The sequence below is a fragment of the Castanea sativa genome, chromosome 2, assembly GCF_040712315.1.
Source record: "Castanea sativa cultivar Marrone di Chiusa Pesio chromosome 2, ASM4071231v1".
Classification (NCBI taxonomy): domain Eukaryota; kingdom Viridiplantae; phylum Streptophyta; class Magnoliopsida; order Fagales; family Fagaceae; genus Castanea; species Castanea sativa.
The window spans coordinates 32,574,300-32,580,299 of NC_134014.1; positions in this window are offsets into that span (position 1 = coordinate 32,574,300).

The following is a 6,000-nucleotide window of genomic DNA, read 5'->3' on the forward strand; positions in this document are numbered from 1 at the left end:
AGTCAGCAAGGACCTGGCCCTTCACTGAGGTGCGAGGCCTGTATTTAACGTCAAAGGCTCCCAAAATGGTTCCCCACTTTGCCACCCTGCCAGAGTAATCGACGCTGCGTAACACCGCCTTGAGCGGCAATTGGGTCAGAACCACCACAGTGTGAGACTGGAAATAATGAGGAAGCTTCCGCGTGGCATGAACTATGGCCAGAAGTGCTTTCTCCAAGAGTAGATAGCGCACCTCGGCCTCATTCAAAGACTTACTAACGTAGTAGACCGGTCTTTGCACCCCGCTTTCATCCCTTATGAGGACCAGACTGACTGCGTGGACGGCCACTGCCAGATAAGCAAACAAAACCTCGCCCGCCTCAGGGCGAGACAAAATGGGTGGCCGAGAAAGATATTGCTTAAGCTGTTGGAAGGCTAACACGCAGTCCTTGGTCCATTGAAACCCTTTCCATTTATTCAACAACTAGAAGAAAGGGTGACAGCAGTCAGCTGACCGAGAGACAAATCTGCTCAGTGCGGCAATCATTCATGTCAATTTCTGGATTTCTTTTGGGTTCCGAGGTGGCTGCAAATTCTGAATAGCCTTGACCTGCGCTGGGTTTACCTCTATCCCTCTATGAGTAATCATATATCCCAAGAACTTTCCAGATCCCACGCCGAAAGAGCACTTTGAGGCATTAAGGCGCAACTTGTACTTTCTTAGCACCTGGAAGGTGTCGGACAGATCTTTCACGTGTGAAGGTATTGTTTTACTCTTCACCACCATATCATCCACATATACCTCAATGGTCTTCCCTAGCTGCTGTTCAAACATCCTGGTCATCATTCTTTGGTAGGTAGCCCCGGCATTCTTCAACCCAAACGGCATGACCTTATAGTGGTAGTTCCCTGTTGGAGTAATGAAAGCAGTCTTCTCTTGATCCTCCAATGCCAATGGAATCTGATGATAACCCTGGAAGGCATCCAAAAAACTCATACGAGGATGTCCGACAGTGGCGTCCATAAGCTGATCAATACGCGGCATTGGGAATGAGTCCTTGGGGCAGGCCTTGTTCAAATCCGTGAAGTCCACACATACTCTCCACGTTCCATTCTTCTTTTTGACCACAACCGTATGCGCCAACCATTCGGGGTAGAAAACTTCTTTAATAGCCCCAGCCCTCTTGAGTTTGAGCACCTCCTCCTTGATGGCCTCAGAATGTTCCTTGGAAGAACGCCGAGGTGGCTGCCTTCTCGGAACAATGGCGGGGTTGACATTTAAATGATGACAAATGAAGCTCGGATCTACGCCTGAAGCCTCATAAGGATCCCACGCAAAAACATCAATATTGCCTTTCAGGAATTCCAACAACTCTATCTTCTCCTGGTGCGGCAAACGTACGCCGACTTGGAAGAACCTCTCTGGGTCATCCGCTATCAAAAACTTCTCTAACTCCTCACAAACAGCCTCCTCTCCTGTCACCACTCCAGGTGCATCCGGAGCTGTTAATTGCTATGAGTCTTGGATGAGCAAAGCCAATGAATCGGCTTCTGTCTGATGAAGCACTGCGGTCGATATGCATTGCCTGGCCACCGATTGGCTGCCGAGGATCTCTTCAACATATTTCCCAGAGGGGAACTTAACCTTAACATGCAAGGTAGAGGAGATGGCTCCCAGAGCGTGTAGCCATGGCCTGGCGAGGATGGCTGTATATGGGGAGTAAGCGTCAACCACAATGAAATCCACCTCAACCGTTTCTGAGCCGGATTGAACGGGCAAACGAATCTGTCCCTTCAGCACAACGGCCTTTCCTTCAAAGCTTGTGAGTGGCGAGTCATAAGGAGTAAGATCTTCCAGCTTCAACCTTAGCCCCTTAAATAAATCAGGGTACATGATATCTGCACCGCTGCCCTGATCAATCATCACCCTCTTTACATCATAATTCCCTATCCTGAGGGTGACCACAAGAGCATCGTCATGGGGTTGAATGGTACCAACCTTATCATCCTCCGAAAATCCCAAGACGGGTAAATCCACCTTCAACCTCTTCGGCCTGGAGCCTGCCTCTTCGGCCTGAGAATGGGAAACCGCCATTACCCTAGTGGGACCTGAGCCGGTCCTGCTAGGTGCAGCAAAGATAGCGTTAATTGTTCCCAATGCCGGCCGAGATGGATTATTCTTCTAATTGTTTGAGCCAGATTGACTGCCCTGCCCATTAGGTTGACACAGGTGCTGCTTCAGTTTTCCTTCACTGACAAGCTGCTCCAAGTGGTTCTAAAGGGTCCGACAGTTCTCGGTAGTGTGGCCCACGTCCTGATGGTACTGACAAAAGAGGTTCTGATTCCTCTTCGCGGGGTCTCCTGCCATCTTACTAGGCAATCTGAAGAAGGGCTCCTTACGAACTTTCTCCAATAATTGGTGTACTAGTTCTCAGAACACAGTGTTCACGGCCTGAGGTACTACCGAGCCGGACTGCCCATTATAATCTCTCATCGGCTTGTTGTTGTGGTATCTGTTTGACCTGAAATCCCTTCTCTCCTGCGGGATAACCTTCTCCTTACCCTTTCCTTGCTGCTGGTCTTCCTCTACTCTTTTGTATTCATCAATTCGATCCATGAGGCAACGTACGCTGCGGACGGGCTTTTTGGTCAAGGACTTCCTCAAATCGTGATCAGTAGGGAGACTTACCTTAAAGGTATTGAGCGCCACCTCATCAAAATCACCATCTATCTCGTTAAACATCTCCCAATACCGGTCGGAATATGCTTTCAACGTCTCCCCTTCCCTCATGGTCATGGATAACAGCGAGTCCAATGGCCGAGGCACTCTGCTACACATGATAAACCGCAAAGCGAATGCTCTAGTAAGCTCCCCGAACGAACTTACAGACCCCGATTTAAGGCCGTTGAACCACCTCATAGCAACATGTCCCAAGCTAGAGGGGAAAACTTTACACATCAGGGTCTCGTTATGAGAGTGCACCACCATCCTCTGGTTAAAGTGACTCACGTGCTCCATCGAATCAGTCCGGCCATTGTAGATGGTAAAGGTGGGCTGGGTAAACCTCCTGGGAAGCCTCCCTTTCTCAATCCTCCGTGAAAATGGAGATTTGGAGAGTTGGTGCAACGCCCGACACATAGCATCGTTCCCCAAGCGCCTAGAAGGAAGTTTCTTGTGTCTGCGAGTTGGCGGGTCGTCCTCCTCACAAAAGGACATTGCGCTGGGGGGTGAGCATGACCTCGAGCTATAACGAACTTCCCGGACCTCCGCTGAGGAAGGATTAGACGAGGACGGTGAAGGCTTACGTCTGACGCGACGCAATTTTCTTTTCAAACGATCAATCTCCTTCTGCATGGCTTTAGCACCATCCTCGTGGGTGGCGCTGCCCCCGCCATGAGTATGGCTAGCCCTAGGGTATTCTGTATGGACACTTCGCTCACGATCCCTTTGACGCTCTAGACGCTCGAAAAGATCCTTCGGTTGTGATCCTTGAGACTCTGCATGGTGTGAGCCTAGGCCTGCCATAGTATCCCAGCTCCTTTCAGACTAGATCCCCACAGACGACGCCAATTGTAAGTGCACAATTGCACCTGGACCCAAAGAAAATTATGGGCTCAGGCCCAATGAGCCTTAAACAATGAAATTTGTAGAGCGTGGGCTTGAAATCTAGATTAGAAGTACTAAGAACTTGATAACAGGCTATGATGTGTAAACACTTGTAAATAATGAATGATAATTGCAGATGGGCCTCCTCGGACGTGAGCCGATGACTACTTTTGTATTATTTCTCTTTCTTTCTTAAAGGTTACAATTCTTTTTCCTCCCCCTTTTAGTTACAGACTGGCCCCTTTTAAATACTTCCTTTCCTGACACTTTATCCACGTGTTGCTCAATCCCCCTCCCCCCTAGATATTTCTTCCCTTAGTGCCTTTGAATAGTGACCAAAAGCTTCAGCTCTACTGTTCAGGGGTCACTTCCCCATTAATGCGGCCAGGGAGGTAGGTGCAGAGTCTTTAATGTGGAGGTGGCAGCCTTGGCTCATGATACTTTTCTAACATCGGTGTATCTAGAAGGTTCAGGGTTTCCCCCTTTTAACCAACAGTCTTTCCAGAGTTTTTCCTTGACCTTCATACTGAATCTGCGAGTTTTCTTGGGTCTGTCCGAGGAGAAAACTCATTCTCGGATGTGTCCTCGGACTTTCGACGTATGGGCCGATCCGCAGTACTAACAAATTCTTAGCCCAAGAACAGATCGGCCCTCCTTGTTAGAGCCCAAGGGCCCAAATGCCCGCTTGGGTCCTTCTACTCCCCACACCTAGCATAAAAGTGGTGTACATTTATACACTAACACACAATTATTGTTATTATCTTAAGTAAAATTTTGATTCCAAACATATTTGAAGTTATTTTTTTTAACTCACTGTGTGGTAATTAAAGTAATCATCTATGTATATTTTTAGCCACATTATTTTGTTAATAAGTCATTGATTTGTTTAAATAATATATATATATATATATATATGTGTGTGTGTGTGTGTGTGTGTATAAATAGTTTTATAGATCACCAAATAATGAGATTTTTTTAGAGAATTTCAATTTATGGTGTTCGCCCCTGATAATAGTTCTTTATCATCAGACCAAGACACTAATTAGTTTACCAAATAATGAGATAATATTATATGAGTGAAGTGCTTTAATAGATGACACTTATCTACCACTTTTTTTTCTTTTTTTTTTGTTGAGAAATCACTTATCTGCCACTTAACAATCAAATTTATTAACATAAATAGTACACGCGGCTAATATAAAAACAAAATCAAACATGTAGGACCAAAATGAAATGTAAAAACAAACTTGATTTTAGTTTACTGCTGATAGTATACACAAATTTCAATTTTAAAGCATCAAAGAATTTTATTATTATTTTTTAGAATTTTCAATGTAAGTAGAGATTTTTATTCAATTTAATTGATTTAATTGAAAACATATAAATGAATCAGTTAATTGCTATTTTAGAAACGATGGCCGCTAGAAGAGTTGTACATACAATATGTTCATAAGATTGGTATCTACAAAACGGTTTTTGAAAGTAATTAAGAGATAGTCATCAACGTCTTTACAAACGAATGAAGGAGCACATTTCTCATCTTTTGGTCATTATCTACAAGACACAAAGGTTATTACCCTTTGCCAGTTCTCTTCATAAAAAATTATTCTCTTCTATATAATCAAGCAAGATAATGTTGTAGTGCATACCTTAATTGGTATTTTCCTTTACTAATTTGGATGGAAGATGATGAGGATAATTGTATAAGTTACTAATACCTTAAGGTGGCTGATGGGAGTATCAGGCCTGTCAGCTTTGATCACCAAACCATTCCCTTTTTACATCCGCGGCTCCGCCTCATATCTGACGGCGTTGTGCTGAAGGAAGAAAATCTGACGAAGTCAAAGCTGAAGGTCCTAAGCTGACGACCTTACCGGAGACATACGTAGGCTGACGACCTTACCGAAGACATACGTAGGCTGATGACCTTAGGAAGTAAAAGCTGAAGGGGATAACCCAACCTTCATCCATAGCTTGTTTTGTCCACCATGTACGTGCATATAAGGAAAGTTCATGCGCTACACGTTTGGCCTTAGTCAAGAAGATTCCTATAAGGAAAAGGGCTCTAGATGATACGTAAAATCCACAAATTACTCTCATAAAAGGAAAGTACTTCCTCACCAAGGCGCTTATTTCGGATCCATGCTACTATATATACCCCAAAACCCTCATAAACCAAGGTACGCATAATTAACTCGACTCTGACATTCTAGGGTTGTAAACAGACTCTAACTTGACCTTCGGAGGGTTTTTGGCCGACACCACACCGGTGCCCTTTGTTGGTCTTGTCTGTTGTTGTGCAGGTATTGTTTCGAGTAAAGTGAGGATCACGTGACAACTGTTGGATTTTCATACTTCATCAGTTGGCGCCGTCTGTGGGAAATTATTTAGCCTTTGCTCTATCCTTGAGACAA